Source organism: Dasypus novemcinctus, chromosome 5 (genome assembly GCF_030445035.2).
Source record: "Dasypus novemcinctus isolate mDasNov1 chromosome 5, mDasNov1.1.hap2, whole genome shotgun sequence".
Lineage (NCBI taxonomy): Eukaryota > Metazoa > Chordata > Mammalia > Cingulata > Dasypodidae > Dasypus > Dasypus novemcinctus.
Genome location: NC_080677.1, coordinates 104266663 through 104292603, shown reverse-complemented (window position 1 = coordinate 104292603; position 25941 = coordinate 104266663). Strand labels below are relative to the sequence as shown.

Genomic DNA, 25941 nt, shown 5'->3' with positions numbered 1-25941 from the left:
ACAATTAAATTTCATGGGTCTTATGTGTATTAAGTTTGGAATCCCAAAAGATAATATATTACACAGAAAAATCAACCTATAAAGGGAGCCAGAAGAGATATATACATTTTCCAATATCTACTTAGGTGGAACAGATAAAATTACATATGTATTCTCTAAAAATTCCTAACACAGTGCCCACTCACACATGAGTTTTATCCATGAATTCAAAATACACAAGATAAAATTTATTTTAGTGTGGTCCCAAATTGGAGGTGCTTCTAGATAATGAAAAGAAAAATATGTGCTTAAGAAATGAACTTCTAATGATGCCTCCAAGGAATTCCTACTAATAAAATTCAATCAATATGTGGACAGAATATTTTTTTAAAAAATCAAACTCATGAGTAAATGAGCAAGCATGAGTAAGAGATAACATAAATGATAAAATATTAGTTTATTGGGTACATAATATTAGTTTATTTAATATGATTGAAATACAGAGAAAGAATTGAAATTACAATGAAGGAGCAAAACCTACTAAAATTGAGCAAGAAGAATTATTTTAAAGACAAAGTAGAATTTCTAAAAATTAATATATAATAATTGAAATTATAAGCTCAATATGGGGAAATAAGAGACAGGTTTGACATGGCTGAATAGTGAGTTGGTGAATAAAACGATGGCTCTGAAAAAATCATCAAGAATAAAGTGATATTGAGAAAGATGTAAAATATGAACAAGGGGATAGATAACATGGAAGATAATATCTGAAAAGTTGTGGTGTAAATTTAATTATCTTTTTATAATTAGGTAACACATTATAGATAGGCAACAATAAAAGAAATAAAGCATACCATTCTTAAGATTTAAGATGCTGAGAAAGTGAGAAAGACTTAAATAAAATTTTGATTGGTGTTGTCATTAACATGATGATGTAAGACGTCCTCTGAAAAAATTTCCCCTCAGAATCAGCTAAGAAAAGTACAAATCCCATTTGTTTAAAACTCTGGAGGATGATAGAGCCTGGAGAAGGACTCTACAAACGCTGAATCAAAGCAAAAGAAAAATAATCTCCAAGAACAGGTAGGAAATTTCCATCCCACACCTATCAGTCTGTACCCCTCCCCTTCACATGTTTCCATGCACCTTGGGAGTTGTCCAAGACACTATGTCTTGGGGCCTCCAGCTGCAGATGCAGGCTATAGAGCCATTCACAGTGTTAAGGTAGAATCCCATGCATATCCAAGTATAGAGACCCAAGTCTGCAAGACCAAGGTGGAACACAAGTTGCAGAATCATGCTGCATACAAAAGGGGGAAAAAAGAGAGAAAACCAGGACAGAACTGTTGGTAAGAGGTCATGCACTCAATTCAGTTTCTGTGGTTGGACCACCTAAACACAATACTTATTGATACACTTTTCTGGATTGATACCATCTGGCTCCCTGGGGTGAGATATCCTAACAGGGTGGAAAGCAGAAATTGAAGACTCTCACAGAAAAAAGTATGTGTGTGTGGAACCAAGCTGTCATAACACAGGATGGATTGCATAACTGAAAAAATGTAAGGAAAAGGGAGAAAATTCATACAAATTATAAGATCTGGGTAGAAAATTCTACACAAAACCAACAGTACAGATCAAGATTCCTGGAGAAAGAATAGAGGAAAGGAAGCAAAAATGCAGTCTTAGAAATTGTACTGTTTATTTAGGGCAAGAATCAGAAGAAGAATTGGGAAAATGTGAACAGTTAAACATGAACTAGTCTAAGGTGCGGAGTAAGTTGGACCAAGTGTCCAACACAAAGCCAATCAACTATAAAATCCTAGAAAAGAGGAAGAAGTTGAACTTCAGGGTTAACTCATAAAAATAATCAGATACCCAGATATTAGCAAAAAAATTACAAGCCATAGTAAGCAATAATAAGATATGGGTCAGTCAAAGAAACAAATTTACTTCAGAGGAGACACAGAATTTGTAACAACTAATCAAGGAAGTTCAAACAAATCTCTGAAATCCATTCAAGGAGAAGGAACATATGGATATAATGATAAAGGATATTAAAAGGATACTGTGTGAACATGAAGAATAATTTGAAAGTATAAAAAGAAATACAATAGAAATTATGAGGATGTAAGGAACAATATTAGAGATTAAAATACAGTAAATCCATACAACAGCAGATTGAAGCAGGCAGAAGAAAGAATCAGCAAACTAGAAGACAGAGCAATCAAAATCATAGTCAGATGAACAGATAGCAATAAAATAGAAAAAACTGAGCAATGCCTCAGAGATTTTGTTTTGTTTATATATGTACGTATGCATGTATGTCTCAGGATGTGAGTGATAGCATGAAGCACACAAACTTATGTCTTATGGTTATAGCAGAAGGAGAGGAGGAAAAAAGAGGGGCAGAAAAATATTTGAGGAAATAATGGTCACAAATTTTTCAACTCTTACAAAAGACATAAATATACATATTCAAAAGGTACAGTGCACTTCAAACAAATAAATCTTAAGAGACCTATTCCTAGAAACAATCATCAGAACGTCAAATGCCAGTGATAAAGAGAGAATTCTGAAACAGCAAGAAAAAGAAATTCATCACATAAAACCTATCCTCAATGAGGCAAAGTGCTAATTTCTCATCAGAAACCAAGGAGGCAAGAAGGTAGTGGTACCATATTTTTAAGATTCTGAAAAAGAAAAATTTCCAGCCCCAATTCCTTATCTGCCAAAACTGTCCTTCAAAAGGAGAGTATTACATGTTCACAAATAAACATAAAGTGAGAGGGCTCAACAACAAAGCTCTCCAAGACATCAATTACTAAATGCAGAACTTCAGGTTGAAAGGAAAAGATAGGAAAGAGTGGCTTAGAGTAGTTTGAAGAAAAGAACATATTTGGTTAGGGTAAATAAAAGGGTAAATGCAAAACCCAATAGTACTGTATCCTCAATATACAACTCTACACTTTAATTCCTGTAAGAGTCAGAATATAGTGAAACAAGAAAAAAGAATATTTCCTGAAAATAGAAACACAAAATATAAAGAGAAAATGTAAGACAAAACTGCATACATAGGGAAAACAGGGCTCTTTCTTCTTTTAAATATAAGTGTTTAGGACTACACATTTCCCTCAGTACTGCTAAGTACATGGATGCTACTGAAGCATGTTGGTATCTTTTCAAATTAGTAGATTATATATATATGTTTTGTAATATAATTCCCAGGGTAACCTAAAAAATTTTTGAAAAATTAAACAGAAACAGAAATGAGAAAGGAATCAGTCATATGCATCACAAAATATCTATTATACTGAAAAGGAAGTTGCAATAAAAGAAAAGAGAGACAAAAAAGTATATATATATAAACCAAAGGACAAAATGGCTGAAATAAATACTTCCTTTATAGTAATAACAAGGAATGTTAATGGATTAAACCCCCAATCAAAAGACACAAAATTGCAAAATAGATAATAAAAGCATGACCCAACTATTCGTTATTTCAAGACTTTCACTTTAGGTGCCCAAACACACATAGGTTGAAAGTGAGAGAATGGAAAAAGGTATTCCATGCAATTAGTAACCAATATGAAAAAAGAGCTGGGATTGGTATACTAATATGATATAAAATCAACTTTAAGTCAAAGGCTGTTATAAAAGACAGCATACAAGGGGCAGTCCACAAAGGAAAGAAAGCATTCATAAAAAAAGCATTTATAAATATTTATGCACCTAACCATGGTGCCCCAAAATGCATGAGGCAAATACTTGCAAAACTGAAGGGAGAAGTAAATATTTCTATAATAGTATTTGGAGACTTCAACACACCATACTTATTAGTAGATAGAACATCTAGACAGAAAATCAATAAGTAAAGAGAGAACCTGAATAATATGACAAATAAAATAGACCTAATAGACATATACAGAACATTTCACACCAAAAAAACAGTATATACATTCTTCTCAAGATCAAAAGGATCATTTTACAGGATAGACCACATGTTGGGCCACAAATGAGTCTCAATAAATTTAAAAACATTGAAATTGTACAAAGCATCTTCTCTGACTATAATGGAATGAAGCTGGAATTCAATAACAGGCAGAGAACTGGAAAAGCCATAAATACACAGAAGATAAACGACACAATCTTAAATAATCAGTGAGCCAGAGAAGAAATTACAAGGGAAATCAGTAACTATCTTGAGAGGAATGAAAATAAGAACATATCAAAACAAATGGGATGCAGTGAAAACAGCACTAAGAGGGAAATGTGTAGCCCTAACACTTATATTTAAAAAGAAAGAGCTGAAATCAAAGATCTAAATGCTCACCTGGAGGAACTAGAAAAAGAACAACATTCATTTACAAGAGAAAGTCTAACAAATAACCAATTCAAAATAGTCATTTTTGTCTATCAGAAGTTCTTTTAGATTAGAATCATGTTCCATTAAAAAAAGGAGGTAGTTCAGCTAGCAAGTGAAACAACCACACAAATGCTTTTCCTTGAGGCAGCCATTATACTTCTTCTCAAAACTTATACTTGGGCAGCAGACTTGGCCCAGTGGTTAGGACATCTGTCTATCACATGAGAGGTCCGTGGTTCAAACCCCAAGCCTCCTTGACCCATGTGTAGTTGGTCCATGTGCAGTGCTGATGCATGCAAGGAGTGTCCTGCCACACAGGGGTGCCCCCGTGTAGGGGAGCCCTACACGCAAGGAGTGCACCCCGTAAGGAGAGCCATCCAGCATGAAAGAAAATGCAGCATGCCCAGGAATGGTGCCGCACACACGGAGACACAACAAGATGACACAACAAAAAGAAACACAGATTCCCATGCTACTGACAACAACAGAAACGGATGAAGAAGATGTAGCAAAAAGACACAGAGAACAGACAACCAGGGTGGAGTGGATGGAAAGGGAGAGAAATAAATAAATAAATAAAATTAAAAAAACAAAACAAAACATATACTCAAGTATAAAGACATAATAAAATTTAACAATTTTTTACTACTTAGTCAAAAAGTTCTTAAGTAAAACTGGCTTCTTGATTTAAAATTTTTTTAACATTCAGTGCATGTAGTGAAGAACAAAATAACTATTAATATTATTTAGTGCTAGTGGCTCATTTTTGCTAAGGCAACAAAAGATTTACCCAATTTTGCTTTTGCACCTTTAGTGCAAAAATTTCAAAATGTCAACGCAATGAAAAAGGCGAGTGTCATGTTGAAATTTTTGTGAAAATAGTTTTGATTTCACCAAAACGTGAAATTGACTTGAGGATCACTAGGGGCCCGCTGACAACACTTTGAGAAAAGCTGATCTAGGTTTCAAAAAGGGCAGATTGAATACACATTATTTTACTTTGCTTCTTCATTACATTTAAGGCACGTATTTTTAAAGGACAAAGAGAATGAGAATATAGAAAACAGAAACTGTTTTTGGAAACTGGAAAGTGAAGGACTAACAGTTGGCACAGATCAGAGATGGCTAAATCTTAAATCAGAGTGAAAAAAGTAAAAAAGTAATCTCTTTTACAGCAGTGGACTCTTAAAAAGGTCAGGGATTGCAGAACCATGAACATCTCTAAGTTAAAATATGAGAATTGGTGGAATGTATTTTTAAGATTTAGTGTGATCCCCAAATTTCTTCCCTTACATGGTTTGATGTCCCTCCCTATCCAGGCAGAAGCCAGAAGGTTTAGTTTCTAAAGAAAGTAAAAGAGTAGATCTCTGGAGTAAGGGATATCAGGGTCAAGGAATATTAGGGTGGGGACAAATGTGATGAAAATAGGGAACAGTGTGTACATTTATTTTGTGAATGTTGAGATCCCCAAGCTTCAACTATTTCCATGAGAGGAATTGTTCTATAGTTTTCCTTCCTTGAAATGATCTTTTTTTTTTTTTTAAAGATTTATTTATTTTATTTAATTCTCCCCCCCCCCCCCCCCCCCCCAGTTGTCTGTTCTCTGTATCTATTTGCTGAGTCTTGTTTCTTTGTCCGCTTCTGTTGTCGTCAGCAGCACGGGAATTGTGGGCGGTGCCATTCCTGGGCAGGCTGCACTTTCTTTCGCGCTGGGCAGCTCTCCTTATGGGGTGCACTCCTTGTGCGTGGGGCTCCCCTACGAGGGGGACACCCCTGCATGGCACGCGGCACTCCTTGCACACATTAGCGCTGCACATGGGCCAGCTCCACACGGGTCAAGGAGGCCCGGGGTTTGAACCGCGGACCTCCCATGTGGTAGACGGACGCCCTAACCACTGGGCCAAGTCCGTTCCTTGAAATGATCTTATTAGGGTTTGGTGTTAAGATCAAATGACATTACATGTTGGAAAGTATATCTCTTTCTAGTTTCTGAAATAGTTTGCTTAAAATATCTATTGTTTCTTTCTTTTGATATTTAGAGGTATTCATTATTGAAACCTGGAGTTTACCATGTCGAGATGTTTTGAATTATGGATGGAGTTTCTTTAAAATATTCAGGAATATTGAAGTTGCATATTCCTTCTTCTGTCAGTTTTATCAAATAAATTTTTGATTTCACAGGAATTCTATTTTTTGCAAAAATTATTCATATCACTTATTACATCTTCAAGATCTACGATGATTGCCATATTTCTGATATTGGTATATTGTTCTCTCCCTTTCTCTCTCTCTCTTACTCCCCTTTGAGCTCTCCTTTTTCACTCATTTCTGACAATCTTGATAGAGTTTTACCAATTTTATTCATATTTCCAGAGAACCAGGTTATGGCATTATGGACTTACCCTGTTGTATTCTGTGTGCACTTTTTCCTTCCATGGTTTCTTCCCTTATCCCTTCTTCTACTTTCTTTGTGTGTAATTTACTTATCATTTATTATTAGCATTTATTAGCATTGTTTTACTTTGCTACAGGGCTTTTAGAGCAAAATATGAGAAATGGGTTGTGCTTTATAATGGGAATTTATTTGGGGTAAAGTCTTACATTTTCAAGGCTGTAAAAATGTCCAAATAAAGGCATCACCAGAGGTGCTGTCTTACCAAAGGTTGACTGCTGGATCCTGGACTCCTGCCACATGTAAGGCAAAATGGCAGGTCTTCCAGTCTCTCTCTGCCTTCTCCTCAGGCTCACCTTCTCTTTCAGCTTTGAGCTGCCTCATGGGCCTTGCCTCTCAAGGGGCTCATTGCTACAGTTTCTCTGCTGATTCCAGCTTCCAGCTTCTCTCTCAGCTTTAGGCAATCTTGAAGTCCTCTCTCACATGGCAGGTAAAATGGCAACTGTCTTTCTCTGCTTCCATTTATATAGACTCCAGCAAAACTATTAGGACCCACCCCGAGTCCCACAATTTAATCAAGGACCTTAACTGAAGCAATCTACTCATAAGTGATCTAGTCAAATGGCCCCCTGATTTAATCTAACCAAAAATTCCAACGTAAATAGGTTTATTACCACAGGAATTGGTTAACTTCAGAACATAATTTTCTGGGGTCCACAAAAGTCTCAAACCAGGACAAGCTTATTGAAACAAAAGTGTAATTACTTCTCAGTCTTTTTTCATTTTGACGTATAGATCAAATTTTCCTCTAAGTCCCAACTTACCTGTATGCTACATTCTCTGGTTATCATTCAGTTTATTTAACTGTTCATTAACATATGCTTCAAAATATTTTCTAATCCCATTGTTATTTCTTCTTTGACCTATTGGCTATTTTAAAATGAACTACTTTAATTTCCTAACAGCTAAGGATTTTTTAGTAACTTTGTTGTTATTGATTTTTAAATCAAATTATCTCTCCTTTGAAACACATTCTGAAGGATTTCCATCCTTTGAAAATTATTGAGTCTGGCTGTGTGACTCAGTGCATAGCTAGCTTTAGTAAGTGTTACGTGCCTCCTGGAAAACGAAATATTTATCAATATTTTTGACCAGTCAGGTCAAATTGTTCATTATACTGTTTTCATATTTATATTAGTATTAAATATTTGTCTGCTTTTTTCAGTCATCACTTGTGAGAGGCTGGAGGTGTAAAATCCTCCAACAATGACTACAGATTTAACTATTTTTATTTTTAGTTCTGCTTATTTTTCTTTCCTTTTCCTTTTTTTTTGATAATCTTTAATTGAAGCATATAATATCTAAAATCAAATGGGATCAAATCTCACCTATATTGCTCAAGGAATTTTCCCAAAGTAAACATTCCTCTCTACCAAGCATTTAAATCAATAAACAGCATTGCCAGTACTTCAGAAACTATTGTCATGCATCTTCCCAACCATTTAATCCATACAACAAAGCTAAATTTGTTTGTTTTTGAACTTCATATAAATGAAATCATAAAATATATACTTATTTATGTCTGGCATCTTTTGTTCAGCATTAGGTTTATGAAGTTCATCCATCTGGTTTGTTGTGTAGTTGTAGTTCACTCATTTTCATTGCTACTTAACATTTCCCTGTGTTACTCTAACGTAATATATACATTTCTCCTGTAGATGGATGTGGCAGTTTGACTTTTGTGAATCCCAGAAAAGACTATGTTTTTGAAGTAATACATTCTAGTGGGTGTGAGATCTTTTGATTGCATTAGATTCAGTTAAGGGACCTTGATTAGATCATTTGATTAGATTTTTTTATTGGACTATGTCAGTGAGGCATGACTCAGGTTGGGTGGTCACCCTCTTGCTGGGTCTTATATAAACTGAGAACACACAGAAAGACATGGAAAAAAAGAGCTGTTGTCATCTTTACCCTGCCATGTGAGCAAGAGGACTCCACAATTACATATGACTGCAAAAAGACAAAGAAGCCCAAAAGGCTCCAAGTTGATGAGACCCATGGAGAGATGTCTGATCACCCACAGCTGAACTCTGGGAGAAAGAGAGAGCATCAGACCCACCATCTTGCCTCACCACATGGCAGGACTCTAGGATCTGCTAGTAGCCAACCTTTGTTGAGAAAGCATCCTCAATGATGCTTGATTTGAACATTTTCACAGCCTTGGAACTAAGATTTACCCCCAAATAAACCTTACCCCTTTATACAAGCCAATCAATTTCTGATATTTTTCCATTGACAATACTTTGGCAAACTAAGACAATGGGCATTTGGATAGTTTCTAGTTTTTAGTTATTTCAAACAGTACTGCTATAAGCATATTTGATAAGCATACACTTGGAAAAACTATCATAGAGAAGGCATATATTCAGCTAAAGCTGATATCAACAGCAAATAAATCACACTTATAATATTTAGCACAAAGAACTCCGGCCCTTCTTTGTTTAGGGATGCCTTCCTTGTAGGGTGTTCTAGTGATTCTAATGGGAAAACCTAAATAAATTTTCATAGAAACATTGGAGCTCATTTCATGAAGACTCTAAAAAAGCATTATTTTAGTATCTTCATCTCATTATCAATATCAGTTCAAGAGTGGTAGGAAGAATAATTTGAAAGAACATAAATTCATTAATCTGCACAGTGCCAAATCTAAGTGCGACTACATAAGTCAAAATAATCAATTCATCAATTGATAAATACTACTATGAAGTACTATGAAGTAAAATTTCATAGTCAATAAGAAAATAGGTACTACATCATAAAATACCTCAAAAACCCAAGTCAGAGACATACACCTTTTATCTATCCCTTTCAATTCCTAATTCCATATATATTATTCATTTTTCTATGAAGAATGAGGTCATTTTGTGAACAAGATTAGTATCAGAATCAACGAAAATGCTTACTTAAGAAAGTGCTAATGAGATCCAAGATGGAAGGAGAATGCAAAGAATCAGTAGAGATATACCAATATTTTTATACAGAACATGGAGTTAACTTGTATAGTGGCAGGCTCCTGCCTTGAAAGTAAATTATTTATCCCTTTAGAAATCCATGCAATGTACAAGGCAACAACCTGAAGTATTTACAGAATAGAATAGCAGTTAATAATACACAGTGATTTGCCAATTTAAAACCACTGAACATTTTTCTAATTACTGTACAATAATTTCAGGGTCACTATATTCAAATGCAGTCAGTCAGGCAGGGAGATAAAAAATTCAGAATCTGAAATAATGTTCTTGCTAAAAATGCCAAGAAATAGTAATGGTGGAACACTGGGACAGGCTTGGGTATGAATCTGCTCAGTCTGCAATCAGCTGTCCTGAGCTTTAAATGTCCTGCCACAAATGTGTATATTCTCACAGTCAAGAAAAAGGAAGATAAAATTAAAATGAAAAATCTATTAAACATTTTGCTGTGATTTATAAAAATGGAATTAACATTTACAGTATCATCAGTCATGTTATGTTTTTTTTTTTCTGAAACAATGGCTTAATCCATAATGCCACTTCTTGACTAATCCTAAAATATGTTGAAAAGAAAAACAAAAACAAAAAAAAACACTATTAATTGTATAAAAGACCCAAAATATAAAAATGTTGTATGGGATACTTCAGCCACGACTAAGCTACTAAATAATTCTAATCTCTTGTTAACAAAATAAAATCTGCCACCAAGAAATCACAACAGCATCAAAGCCTACAATTCAACTGAAAAAGTAGGAGCACTAGGGCAGCTTTCAATTATTTCATAGTTACCTAGGAGAAATATATAAAACACAAGGAGAGCTATTTCAAAAGCTGTGATTGAAGAGACCAAGGAACAAGCATGATTTTGGTATGATGGTTAGGCACTGTAGAGGCAAACTTTTCTTTCGTAGCATATAGCAATGCAAGATAAATGAGTCTAAGGAGAAATAGTCAAAATTTCTCTAATTCCCGGCATGCATATTTCAATAACTGTTGGGCTGTTGATGGTAGCTGAAGTTTGGAGTAATTGCCTGACCCAAACCAGTGGTCTAGAACATTGTGATTGGAAATATAGATAATTGCATATGGTGGAGATAAGAATCAGTCTTGCTTACTAATTGGATACAGTGGTTTAATCTGAGAGATTTCAAAAGTATAGGTCCAGACTTAAAAATATGGACATTGCATGATTTAGGTACATCGCTGGGGCTCCCAGTTATTAAATGTATAATGATTGTACCTTGAGATAACTTTACCAAAGAAAATGCATTGAGATTATACTTGGAAGAATGTCAGTGAAACACCAGGGGTTCCAGTACTCTTCAGGCATTTTAGCCTTCAGCTTAAGCAAGAGGGTTATTTCTCCACCTCCACTGAGAACAAGTTAATGACAAAGTGAACTCCAAGTCACAGAAATTGTATATGTTAAAATGGATAGTTCTGACAACTGTCATTTTTTTAAGAGTTGATCAGAGCTAATCACTAAATTGGTGCTTTTTATATATTATCTGGTTGAAAACTCTTATCAATCTTCATATGTTATTATATTCATTGTTCCAATTTAACACATTAAAACACAATTCAAATCTAATTGCTAGTTTGAATAGGGCTGATGTTCTGTAATAATGAACATTGCCCTTAGTTCAGTGAAAACAGATAAAGATCACATGTGAGGGATCCAAATTATGTACTTGTAAACATTTTCTGAAAATTTGTCTATTTGCTGCTATAATTGTGCATTGATTTAAACATGATTCAAAGGCAATTTCATTTAAAATTTAGTCCAGTTGTTTTTTCCCTCTCTCTCACATCTTCCCTTTCTGCTACTCACTTTAAGAGTAAATCCATTATTCTTCTTAACCCCAATTTCTTCCATATGCCTTGAATCCAATCTATTAGCAAGTTCTATCAACTTTACTCTCTTAACTTCCATGTCTTTCCATCTTCACTGATACATCATTAGTCAAAATCACACTTGCCTAGATAATTGCAAAACTTTCCTAACTGGTTTCAAAGTTTTAACGTTCATCCCACCATATTCATTTCCCAAATAAATACATTTTAAATATGGGACTGCCACTAATGTGCTGAATATTTTTAAGGTCTTGTCATTGTTAAGATAAAAACCTCAACCCTTTACATAAATAGTAAGATTCCATATGGTACAATTCTGCTGACCTCTCCAGACTCTTCTTTTTGCTCCAGCCCCCTTTGCTCATTTTACCAAAAACACAAAGGAGTTTATTTCACTCTCCTCATCTTTAGGGCCTTCTAACACAGAAAAGCAATATCAGATATCTTTTATATGCCACACCTAACTTAGCACCATTCAATAAAAAGTGTTTTTTTATTGAATAAGATATTGATGAATGGATAAATAAATGAACATAGCATTCCTTTTAGAAAGACTATATATTTTATATATTGTGAGGCTATGGAAGACACAATAAATCATTTCTTTTTGTATAGTATAAAAAACAAAGTTTATTTTAATAAGACTGTCAAATAATACTGTCATTTACTTTTTCAACACATTTTCCCCATGTGAACAATATTCCTTTATTTCCTTGTAGTATTGATAACATAATGAACTATGATTTGTTGAGACATGACTAAGATTTTTACAGTTCATTCTATCAATGTCCATTTTGGAATTTCTGAAGATAATATATTCATATAATTGGGAAAAATGTATTGAACCTATGCTGTGCATCAGACAGTCTGATATGTCATTTTTTAAAATGAAGAAAACATAGTCCCCAATATTTTGGACCCTTCATCTAGTACAGTAAACAGTTATTTTTTTTTTAAGATTTATTTTATTTATTTTTCTCCCCTTCCCTCACTCCCCACCCCCCACCCCAGTTGTCTGTTTTCTGTGTTCATTTGCTGTGTGTTCTTTTGTCTGCTTCTGTTGTCAGCGGCAAGGAAATCTGTGTTTTTTTTGTTGCGTCATCTTGCTGCATCAACTCTCCGTGTGTGCAGCACCATTCCTGGGCAGGCTGCAGATTCTTTCACACTGGGCAACTCTCCTTACGGGGCGTACTCCTTGCGCGTGGGGCTCCCCTACACGGGGGACACCCCTGCGTGGCAGGGCACTCCTTGCACGCATTAGCATTGCGCGTGGGCCAGCTCCACATGGGTCAAGGAGGCCCGGGGTTTGAATCGCAGACCTCCCATGTGGTAGATGGATGCCCTATCCACTGGACCATGCTTGCTTTCCAGTAAACAATTATGACAATTGAATGTGTTAAGGATAAAAATAGAAGTATTTCTTTCAGAATTTCCAGAACAAACACCTCAGTACTTAGGGACAAATACGAAACTTATAAGGAAGGTAATGAACTAGGTATTAAAGAGTGTCTGGAAGCTTCTTAGGCACAAAAGACAGAAAAATCATTTATGACAGAGGAAGTATCATGTGAATGTAAAAGTTTATGGTCTTCTTTTTGTAATAGTCAGATGTAAGAGGTCAGAATTTCAAACTTACTGGGACCACTAATGGAGGCTGAGGGAAATTAGAAACATGGAATCAAATAGAAAAGTGATTTGTCTACATGTCACAATTACAAGGTAATCTTCAAATAAACTTCTCACAGGTGTGCACATGCTGGAGAAGTCACAACTTTGCAGCAGTTATCTCCTAGGCCCAGCCTACCCCCTTCTTTTTCTTTGTGTGCTGATGTTTCACTGTTTTTCCATTTAGGAGCCCAAGAGAGACATTAGGTCTAATGGGAAGGCCTGACTGTATCTTGAACCCCAAACCATCTTAATTGCTTTTCAGGGTGGGAATGCTGCAAAAAATTTGCTTGATGCTTTTTGCTCAGTGGCAGGGACCCCTCCCCCTGGAGGTATAAATATCACACCCGCTGGCATACAGACTTACCATTCTTTGATGAGGAGTAGGACAAAGGGAGCCACAATTCACTGATTCTAAACAAAGCAGTTGGCCTCCCAGGGGGACCAGTCATAATGGGACATTTCCCCCTGCTCTTTGTGCTGTTCTTTGCTAAACATTCTGTTGTGCCTGGGCCAGTGTTCTAACAGCATGTTGTGTAGCAATTCTCTCCACAAAAAAAACAAAATAAAGCAACTAGATATTCCCTTCACAGTCCCATAATACTTAAGCACAAGGAGTGTAACCAGTGAAAGAGTTGGGGTATGCCAAATCCAAGCCAGAATCATTCATTCATTTATTCATTCATACATTCAATGCCTATGTATTCTACACTTTCTATATTGCCAGCCAATAACGGAGGCATTGGGGATCCAGTATCTACCTTCTGGCAAAGGGAAGCAAAAACTAATGAAGGTAAAGGTACTTTAGATGCAGTTTTTATCACAGTGGCCAAAACAAGTATACTCTATGTGTCACATTTGGGTTAGAAATTTGGGACAACTGACCCTTTCTTAGCCCCATTCCTACCACTACCATGTGACCACATATGGGCTATTTAACCTCATGAAGTTTAGTACCAATTTATATATGGGGGATATTGATGTGGGCTATGGGTGGAAGGCTCTTTATCTCTTCAGAGATAACCTAAGCTGAAGGCTGTGGTTATGGAACAGTAAGAGGCTGCTGTCCTGCCCTTAGGGACAGTGGCAGTGGCTCCAGTCCCAGGAAATGTTTAACAATGCAAGGGCTATAAACTTTAAGTATTTAGGGGAAATGCAAAAAGTAAATATGCTAAAAGCTTATCTAGAATGTCTGGAGTCCATGCTAAAAGCTTACCTAAGATGTGGAAGAGATATATGCTAATTGAAGCCTATTGAGAACTGAAACAAAGGAACCATTTGGCCTTTCTTCTCTGTATAAAAGACGTTTGAAAATCTTGTTCTGGGCTCGGGATTCAAACAGAAAGCTCCCGAGTCCGGCCGGCCGTCAATAAACCATTTTTCCTTCTCAAAATCATTCCTGAGTCCTGGCCTCTCTATACTCAAATAATTGAACTTCTCTGAAATTCCACAACATTTTTGGTGACTCTGGTGGGATAACAAATGAAGGCCAGAGACGGTAGCATTTTGCTGCCCCTTCCAAATACCCGAGGAAGCCGGGAGGACTCAGGTGAACCCCAAATCTGGGTGCCCCTGGATTAAATTTAATCCAGAAAAGATGTGGGCTCCACCAGAATCTTCCCGACAAAAATTGAGGGCAATGAAAGGTCTGAAGAGAAAGATTCTGGGAACGAAAAAGAACTCCGAACATGGAAGAAGGTAAGACTCCCCGGGTGAGCACAGTCTAGAAGGCCCTAGCTTTAATTGCTAGGAAGGGGAGGCTGATCACCTCCCGAGAGAACCCTAGTAGCCCCAGAAGGCTGGGGGGAAGCTGTTCTCTCTAGGCTTGGGAAAAGGAGGAAAACTGGGAAAAAGCCCTGGTGTTTTGGGTTTGTCTAACTGCATGTTAAAATCTGGTACTGGTCTTATATCCACTAAAGGAGTAGAGTCTCGATTTTAATAGGAAGGGCTATTTATAGGTTCAAGTCCTAATGTCCTGGAAATTGGTCTAGATTAAGGAAAACAAAACTTGGTTACAGGAAAATGGATTGGCTTTTCTGGTGGAGCTTGGTCTGGGTGTAAAGTTTAAACAGTGGAAAAGTCTAGCTGAAATCTTTTGTTATGGTGCTAATTTGTGAATGAATTCACTTTATACCAAATGTTAAGTGTTCTGAGGTTTGTGATGGCTGTGGGGGCAGCCATGGTGAAAATAAATATATAACTTGTGGGTCAGATTAGTGACCTTTGTGCTTCTGTCTGTGTCAGCTCAATGTTAGTGTTGGAGTTGTGTCCTTATGTCAAGTAGAATTACAGCTGAGCTGGAGCCCTCCCTTGCCATTGGCAAGGGGGTGAAATGATTCTGGGGCAAAAGCTGAGGAGTCTGGATGTTTGCGGAGTCTAGATGTTTGTGCATGCTCTGCTGTCTTGTCTCTGGTCTGGCCCTTTGCCGGGGCTTGGAGGCCATCTGTGTCCGCGCCACGCACCCAAGTTTGTTGGGGATGTCCCAGTCAGGGTGGCTGGGTCCCTGGGAGAGTTGCCAAATTTGAGTAGGTTCTGTCTGCCCATTTTGGCTGAAAGCTGGAAAGGGGGGAGCGGCTTGCCCCTTTCCAGTGAGTCCACCCTTCTATTCATAAGCCGCATTCCTGTTTGTTGTGCGCCTGACTGCCTGGAAGGAGGGGGGAAGTGAAGAGGGTGAAAAGCAGAATCAGAATAAATGCGGTAAAGTTCCCTCCTTAGGGTGTCAAAGCCAAAATACCTTTGCATTCTGCCCAGGTTCTTAGAAGGTATTGTAGTAACTTTAAGTAAGAGAATGTGTTAAGACAAAGTAAAATTTGTCTTAAGGGTATAAATAATTATAAAAGTTTTACAAAGCATTGTTTAAATTAAGGTATTTAAATGGCTAATTGCAAAAGGTCATTATTTAACAAAAACTGTGTGGGATAGCCTCCTCCTCAGTAGGGGCCAGCCCTGGCGGAAGGTAGACGCGTAACCTGGAGCCAGTGGTCAAGGGAAGGGCTGGTACGGGCGCAAGCCCTCAGCCTGCCCAGGTCCACTACGAGATGGCCAGTACGGATGCCACGTCCTCGGGCCGTTGGTATGCGGCACTCCAAAGCCCGCCCAGTCATCTAGGCTACGCCCACTGTTCCCGCCAAAAGGCAACATCCGGACGGCTCCCCCACTCCCCCTTCCCCCTCCTCTTCCCGCCTCCCCTCGCTGTGACGCCATTCCCGCCCCTTCCTGTACCCCCCCTCCTAGCAGTTCCGTGTTGCTCCTTACCAATCCTCATCGAAAGTCTCCCCAGCACGCCTTATACGGCATCCCAGCAAGAACTCTGCCTGCCCCTCCGCCACAGCCCTATATAATCTCTGTACATTCCCCAATAAACGGCTCTGTTACAGCTCCACAAGGGCGTTTCGTCTCCTTTGTTCCTTTCGCCCTCCACACCTTGCACACCTCTGCTGGAGACTCGGCCAAGTCTCCCGCCTCGTCTCGCCTCCCGGAAGAACCGCCTGGCCCAAGGGACAGGGCCAGGCTACGAAGACCGCTGCCGCAAAACTGAATCAATAATAATAATAATAAAAGGCAATTTTATAACAAACATATTTGGCAGCCAGTCTCCCCTGCCAACTTGCTTCCAAAAAACTGTTTCTGGTATTACATGCTACTAAGTATTTAAAGTGAAAAAAAGCTCATTATTTCAACAAACTTGTTTAGTATTAATGGCAATTACATGTTGTAAGAAGTTTGCCTGGTAACTTAGTATGTGGGATATATGGAGTGTGTTTTTATTGTTAAGGAAACAGAAAATGATTTTGTCCTAAGATAAAATAATTGATTATTGAAAAGAGTAGAGTATGGGACAGAACCTGAATGAATACTGAAAGTGTAGAAGGTTTGTGGAAGGAAAATTTTTATGATTAAATTGAGTAAGATCAATATACAAAAAAAATCTTTTATCAATAGCTTCTTGTGCTTTAACCTCATCATTTCCTCAGTGTTTGAAGAAGAGTCTTACCTCTTTTAAAAAAAACATTTTATGTTCTAGAAATCAAATCCTGAAAAGTAGCCTTTTATTTCAAACTAACTGCAAGAGATTTATTCTTTTACTTTAAAGGAAAAATTAAAGTAATGGTTAAGTTCATTTAATATGTTATAAGTTGAATGAAAGGTATTTAAAGGTGTTATAAAATTAATAGGTTTTAAAAAAATTAATAAAAACTGTAACTAAGAGTTAAAATCATTTATAAATGCATTTATATTATAAAACAGTGGAAAGACAATAACTGAGATTATAGCTGGGTGAATTTAGCCTGAAACTATTATTTAAGTGTAAATTCTACACTAACCTTTCCTTTGTTTATGGTTACTTCAAGCCTAACCTCACCCTTTGCCTTTGCCTATAGTTATTTCATAATTGAGAAGAGCTGGGACATCACTGTCTCCTCTCCTGGTATTAGTAGCCCTTTCTCTCATGAATTCAAGTGTAAACTAAATAAATTGCTGCCTGATAGAATAAGGTTAAATGGCCACTGGAGTTTTATTATCTCCAAAGTCTCCTGCCTTAACGGTCAGTGTTCCTAAGAGTGGCAATTCATGAGAGAAAGCAGTCTGTCTCCCTGAGGCTTCAAATAGCCTCAATAAATATATATAAAATTAATCTTGTTGCTTATCCAAAACTCTGCTAATTTCAAAGTAAAATATAAAGTTCTAAAACAAAATGGTGCTAAGGCATTGAGAACATTTTGGTTATTACAATCCATTAAGTAAGAAAGAAAATTCTTGTGGTAAACTGCATGGTCATAGTGCAAATTAAGAAGAGTTTCAAAAGTCTTTGAAATGTTTGCAGTCACACTTGTTTTGTAAAGATTAGAAGTTTAAAGTAACTAAAGTCATGTTTTTGTCTCAAACTATTTATATCTGCCTATTTGCTCAAATTGTTGAGGTTAAATATGCAGTTATATAAGTAATATGTATTTCTGGACCCCTAATTAATTAAGCTTAACAGTATATAAAATAATGCAAATTATAAGTAATATCAATGAGTTGTGTTTGTGTCTAACTCTTTGTGTCTGCCCATTTTAAAAAAATGCTCAATGTATGTCTTCATACATCAGGATAATATCAAATTAACAAATAAAAATTCTTAAAAGAGGTCTATTCAAATTGTTAAAAATTAAATATGCAGTTATATTTATAAATATTCTTAAAGCCCAAATTAAACTAAGCAGGATAAAAAAGTCATAGAAATCTGATTATGGAAACAATTGGGAAAGGGCCTCCTCTTTGCAAGAGCTTTTAAGGCAAGACTAGGTGTAGCAGATTAAACCTGTCTACTAGGCTAGAGAATTAAGAATCAGTTTGCCTGGTAATTTCCCAGTTTAAACCTTTGTGAGCCATAAAATGCAAAAAAAAAAAAAAAAAAAAAAAAAAACCACAAAGATTAGGTTAATTTTCACATAAGAAAAATGTTGATGTAACCCGGCAGCCTGCTGCCTCAGTCTCCCACTCCCGGGTTGGACAGCAGTGGAGGAAACCAGTTTAGGCCAGTCCTATGGGCAGTGGAAGGATGCCCAAGAAGGAACTAAGTTGGTGCCATTTCAGCACTAAATTCTATTCCTTATTTGACAAAGGGGGGAGCAGGTAAAAACTAAAATAGTTGGAATGTGATAGAAGAAGCAGTTAAATCAAACTTTTGAGTGGGAAAGTTAAATCTCAGATAAGCTGTAACTTCTGAAGTATCCAATCTATGGAAAAACAGAGGAAGAGCTTGCATGCTAGGCTTAGGGGTATAAATTGTGTCATTTTTCTTTTTTTGGGGCACCAGCCATATCTGGCTCTGCGCCCCTTCTTGCAAGATTGAGAATAAATTATTTTCTTCTCCACAATCTAGTGAGCCTTAATTTCTTCCAGAAGATTTCTTTCCAATGAAATAAAGGTAATTAGTGGCTCTATTAACAAATTTCAGTAAGTAAAGAAAAGTCCATAAAAACTATGGAGAAATCTTTCCTGGGTTATAATTTAAAAATATTAAGTAATTGTGTAATGTGTTTTAAAATCTAGTAGTCAGTATGCATGTGTTTTAAAACCTGGTAGTCAGTATGCTTTTAAATTATTAATTTTCATAACTTAAACAAAGAAAAGAAGTTTTTAGCTTCCTGTAAGGAAAAAAGAACATTCCTTGCATAAACTATTATGGTTTCAATTTTATTTAACTTGAGCGTAATCTCCCATAGTTAATTTATAAACTAAATTAACATTATATGTACAAAATCTTTACAGTAATGAAAATTGTAAGTTCACATTGGTGAAATTAGGCTAAAGGAAAAAGATTGTAGATATGCTCTCTTAAATAAAGAGTAAATTTCTTTCATTGGTAATTGTAATTTAGTAAGTTTATTTAAACATGAGGTGGCTAGTCAATGTGGTTATAGTCAATTATAAAGAGTTTGTAAAACATCTTCCAAACTAAAAATGTTTAAATAGTTCTAGTTGTAGAAGTCATTGTTAACTAAAAAAACTTAGATTGGTATTGGTAGCAGAAATAACTTCATAATAATAAACCTGTCTGAAGGCCACTGCAAAATACACATTTAAGTAAATAGTAATAAAAAGTTGTCTTAATTCTATTGGAAATATTCTGTTTTCATTCTAACAATGAAAAATAATATTTTTCCTCTATTACTAAAGTAAAGTACCTACTGTTATCTTCATAGTAAAATTGTGTAAGTAAATAGTCATTTGATATATGTATTGCATTAAGTTGTTTAAAATATATATAAAACAAGGAATAAACTTTAACATTGTCAAACTCTTGTGCATTCAAACCAGGCCTTGAATACATTACAGGTGGCCTCTCCATGTGAGTTATTGGCTAGGCTGGTCATTAACCCCTCAATTAAAATATGTGTTATATCAGTCTCTGGTTCTGCTCCTAAAGTCGATGGAAACTATATTGCAGTTTCAAGCTCCTGCAGCAGCCAATAATGACTCGGTACAGCCAAGTGTACAATGGATATCGCCTCCAGACTGGCACTATTCCATAGTGCCAAAGAGCACTATGCACCAAACTAGTGGAATCCTAGAAAATCTCTCTAAGATAAAGGATGCTGCAACTTGCTCACTGCGTTGAAAAACATGCTAAGTGGAGCCATGATACCAGGATACTATAAGTGAACTTAAACACAATTGGCATTATGGCCTGCTCTCATGGAGAAATAACATGTAAGGTATTACAAACCTGAAACTCAAAACTAATAATTGCAACTTTGAATCCTTATGCATTAAGTAATACATTAGTTAATATTAAGTGCTGTACTTTTATCCTGTACTAAATATATGCCTAATAATTGTAATGTTATCTTTTCTATTTTGAATCAAGTGCAGAAGTATATTAAACATGTTAAATTCCTAGTAAAATCATTTTCTAAACAGTTAATAACATGTCTATAAAATAAGGTGGCAGTCTCAGCCAGTCTCAGTCAACTTCTATATTCTGCTCTACTCTGCTGTGTAGCAAAAGTGAGGCTTGCTTGCTGATGGTGAGTCACCTATTGAACAAGTCAAAATTGCTAGAAATTGTACAATAAAAACCAAGGTGTAAAAATCTTTATTCTGTAGTTCTGATCACTCCCACGGGTGAAAACTAAGAGTATTTCCAAATTAGTGTTCTAATCCTGAGTGAAGCCAGTTGCCCAAGGAGTGCCAGTTCACCAGGAGCATCTGACAGAGCGGATGAATGTCAATCATTGAACAGCTTGGAATAATATTAGAATGTGTCTTCAGACAAAGCTAAGTGTCTGTTGCAATTTCTCTCTAAAGATGGATAACTTAAAAAAATATATATATGCTGTTCCCACCAGCTTTTAAAGAATGCCATCTTTATAGGCACCTAACCTTGTCTACCTCTGTAATCCAATGTGTCCTCTTTTAAAAACAAGTATTCCAAATTTTTAATTAAGTTTGTTTCTTTCAGAGTGAACATCTTATTAACCATATGAAAACTTCATCCAACTTTGTACAGAATGCCAGATCCATCTTCCTCCAGTTAGAATAAATTAAAGAGTTTTACACCTTATTAGGCAATGACTACAGCCCATGGCCAGCAGGAAGCAGTTACAGAAAAGAAATTGTCTCCCTTCAGCACCCCTTTTAAATTAAAGGTGTAAACTCTTTAAAAGTAAACTAAAAGTAATAGATGGATCTGGAACCTGACTGAAAATCCACGTGAGTGCCAGTGGCAGCAGAATAACTGCAGAAGGCCCCTGCCCAAGATTCTGCTGTCCAGAATGAAAAGTTCTAAACTTCTAAAAACAGTCCTGGATGCTGTACTAAAGGCTGATAAATAATTAATCAAAACAACAAACAGCCATCCACCTCATAGCTCCAACAATAATTATGCCAAAGCTTAGCAAGTTAAACTTAGGCAAAAAGGGGGGAATGATGTGGGCTATGGGTGGAAGGCTCTTTGTCTCTTCAGAGATAACGTAAGCTGAAGGCTGTGGGTGTGGAACAGTAAGAGGCTGCAGTCCTGCCCTTAGGGACAGTGGCAGCGGCTCCAGTCCCAGGAAATGTTTAACAATGCAAGGGCTATAAACTTTAAGTATTTAGGGGAAATGCAAAAAGTAAATATGCTAAAAGCTTATCTAGAATGTCTGGAGTCCATGCTAAAAGCTTACCTAAGATGTGGAAGAGATATATGCTAATTAAAGCCTATTGAGAGCTAAAACAAAGGAACCATTTGGCCTTTCCTCTCTGTATAAAAAACGTTTGAAAATCTTGTTCGGGGCTCGGGATTCAAAAAGCTCCCGAGTCCGGCCGGCCGTCAATAAACCATTTTTCCTTCTCAAAATCATTCCTGAGTCCTGGCCTCTCTATACTCAAATAATTGAACTTCTCTTAAATTCCACAACAATATCTGTACCTACAACACAGGTTTGACTACTAATTTATGTAATATAGTATTTTTTGGCACATCATAAGTGCTCATTTTAGATATCATAACAGATATTATTTATTATATATTTTCTAAATAAATAAACTAGATCAGAAGAGAAATAAAGCTAGAAAAGTGTTTGTGGTGGTTTGAACAGGAAAATATATTCTTAAATTAGACTATTCCTATGGATGTAAACCCATTGTAAGTAGAACTTTTTGATGAGACTACTTCAGTTCAGGTATGTCCCACCTCAATCAAAATGGATCTTAATCCTGTTACTTTGCTTTATAAGAGAATAAAATTCAGAAGGAGGGGCGGAATCCATGGAAGCAAGAAGCTAAAATCAATGAAACCTGGAAGAGAAGGAAAAGACCAGCAGATGCCTCATCATATGCCTTGCCATGTGACAGAGGAGCTGACGATCGCCAGCAACCAGCCCCAGAATGCCAGTCTTGGGGATGAAAGCATCACCTTGAAGATGCCTTGGTTTTCCATTTTTCCAGCCTCAAAACCATGAGTGAATAAATTCCCATTGTATAACTCAACCTATTTTATGGTATTTTCTTTGAACAGCCTAGGAAACTAAAACAGTGTGCCTAGAGGAAAATTAAGAAAATTAAAAACTTAAAGCAGGGGAAATTTCCATGATGAAGAGTTTTGCAAACTTTCATGTTTTCTTGAATTCTACCTTTCTATTCTCTTGGTTCTTGAGAGTCAAATCTTTGCCTCTCAATCTCTTCACTGGCTTTTCTCCATATTAATAAGTTTGGCAACAGCACAATTTGTTATAAGTTACTTCAAAGTTCTGCAATTTTTCAATTCATGTTACATTTACTGAGTTCTCTCACTCTTCTAAGACAAATGGAATGACTTAAGTACTTGAAAGCCAGAACCCAACTAATCAATTAGAAGCAAAAAATTCCTTCAATGAAATACAAATTTTGTTTCATTGTTATTTTTTAAAAGTTATCTCTATTGCCCTACATTAAAAAAAACACAGAAAAATGTCCAGAGTAACATTATTTTAGCTAAAATAATAAAATTATTATTTCAGCATCAAATAAAATTCCAGCACACACCCTCTGTGATGGTTAGGCTATTGTGTCAACTCGGCAAGTTGTTTGGTCGGGGGAGCACTGGGCTAACTGTAGTGCAGGGGCATTTGTGGACTTTAGTAACCATTGACTTTATCACAGTTATAAATTATAGACAGCTGATTATAATTGAATCGATCAGGGAGATTGCCATCAGCGGTGAGTGACACTTAACCCAATCAGTTGAAACCCTTAAATGGGGAAGTGATTCCAGCATTGAGAGAGAATTTCCCAGCTCATCTTTGGACAGCCAGTGTCTCCCAGAACTCGTCAAGAATCTTCATTGGACTCTCATTGGAGCTCCTGGTTGCAGCCTGTCTGCGGAACCTGGACTTGTGCATCCCCATGGCTATGTGAGAGACGCTGATAAATCTCTTACTATCTATGGATATCCCTTGTTGATTCTGTTCCCCTAGAGAACCCTAATGAATATTCCCTCAATAACTGCATTGTTGATCATATATTTCAAAAGTGACTCACTATAACTCAGAACAATAAAGTCCTCTCTAGAGGACAGATGATGAATCAGCCTTTTACCTAGGAAAATGCCCAGCCTCTTTTTTTCCTACAAGTTTTAATATAAATGTATTATATGTTAATATATATTAACTCTTTCATAGCCACAGATTCAATAACCGATTTTATTTCATGATTACATATTTTTTCTTCTCTTTCCTTATTCAGTGTCTAGAATAGTAATTCCTAAAATGTAGGCACTCGGTATAATTTAAATGAATACATCTCCAAAAATTTATGTAACCAACATGTAATAAAAACTATCTGGGTATACTACAGCGATAGGTATTAAGAAATTAATATATCATTAACTGATAGTTATTCAGTCCCTGGATCTTACCATGTATTAGGAAAGGACTGAGAAACATGAAAATAGCATATACAATAAAAACACAACAATGATAAAATCAATACATAAAAAAGCCTTTAGAGATTTTGAAGAGTTAGTGATCACATTAGTTGGTGGAGGCAAGGTAGTAAAAACACTTGGAAACATAGGTAAATATATGACATTTGGAAACACAGGTGAATATGCAAAATAGTTTGCTGATATTGAATTAAACCACACCTATTTTCCAATATATTGTCAGTTTTTATCAATGAATGGTTCAAGGTGCTATGCAAAATTTCAATGCATAAGAGTATTTCTGGCTGGGAAAGATGGATGAGCTGGGTAGAAGAAGAGGTTGGCTGGGTGGGGAGGGGAGAGTGGGGAGGCTCTGGCAGACCCTGACAGGAGGAGCACAAGGCAGGTTGTGGGTTTCTGGCTGGCAGGGGCCAGGTGAGTCATGATGTCCCCACAGCCACTGATGCTCCTTTTGCAGTTGGCCACTCAGGATGGCCACATCTGCCATGGACTGGAGGCAGACTGGTAGCTGGTCCTGGCCAAGGTGAGGACCTTGTTCCTGTAGGCTTGGGTCCAAGGTCCAGGGAAGGTGAGGACCCTGGAGTCAGGCATCTGCCCTGAAGATATGCCTCAGGGGCTTCATGCATAGGGTCTTTTCCCCACCACAGCTGCCACCTGTGAAGATTACCAGCTGCTTGAGAGCTCACCCAGCAGGCTGAGGACGGCCTCTTCATGTACAGTGTCCTCCATCTCAGCACACCCTCAGCTGCCAGGTGACTTCTGCCTAGCTGTGGTTCCACACAGGTTTGGACAGGCAGAGCTTTCAAGAGCTCTGGGTCCCTGCTCAACTAGCTGGTCCTGTCATTTGGGCCCATGTCATTAGGCAAGGTCCCCCTTCTCTGGGCTGGGCTGTATTTGGCCTTCTCTCCCTCTCCTGATCCACCTTGTCCTGGTGCTACTACTGCTGCTCTGTCCTCTCTGCTCCTGCTCAGCTGGGCAGGAGGCCATGCCCCCTTCCTGGTGAACAAGCAGCCTGATCACCCAGCTGAGGGGAAAGAGCCTGGCGCTCAGCTCCCCCGCTGCTCTGGTCTTGTGCACTGCCCCTGCTGCAGAGGCCTCCAGAGGAACCTGCTGCCTATGTCAACTGCCACATAGCAGCTCTCAGCATCTTTTTCCAGGAGCTAGACTGGGACTGGGTGGATCATGCACACTCCAAGTTTCCTCATTCACTACACTCACAGTGGCTGTGCACTGCCCGCAGCACCCGATCTACCCATGCTGCCCTCATGGGCTACTACTACCCTTGCCAAGGCCCCTTCTTTGATGCCAGGGCCCTGCTCTGCTGCATTGCTCTCCCAGGGACCATGAGGCCTCCTTATGTCTACACCACCTCTGTTGGAGGGTACTCTTTCAAGTATGAGACGGTGCCCAACCTTCTCACCCAACACTGTGTGTGTATATAAAGGGATCCTGCTTCCTCCACCATGGCTGGTGGCCAAGTTCTCACCATCAGCTGGGAGGCCACTCGAGAGAAAGGGCAGAGCTCAGAGAATGGATGCTTCCGACTTTCCCTTTCCACTTCTCTGACTGAGGGCTCTCCACCTCCCATCCCCACCTCCATCCCATGGATAAAGTGACAATAAACAGTAGAGCATAGATGAAAAGAAAAAAAGACAGTATTTTTATTAATTCCAGGAGTACACTGACTCAGAGGATGTCTCTGAATATCATTTGAGCATACCATACAATGCATAATGAGGCTTTACTAGTTGTAAAGAAT

At 37.4% G+C, this 25941-nt stretch overlaps 1 pseudogene; it reads left to right on the top strand.

Annotated features, from left to right (window-relative positions):
* Positions 1-16329: 16329 nt before the first annotated feature.
* Positions 16330-25624, top strand: LOC111760488 (inhibin alpha chain-like; annotated as a pseudogene).
* The last annotated feature ends 317 nt before the right edge of the window (positions 25625-25941 follow it).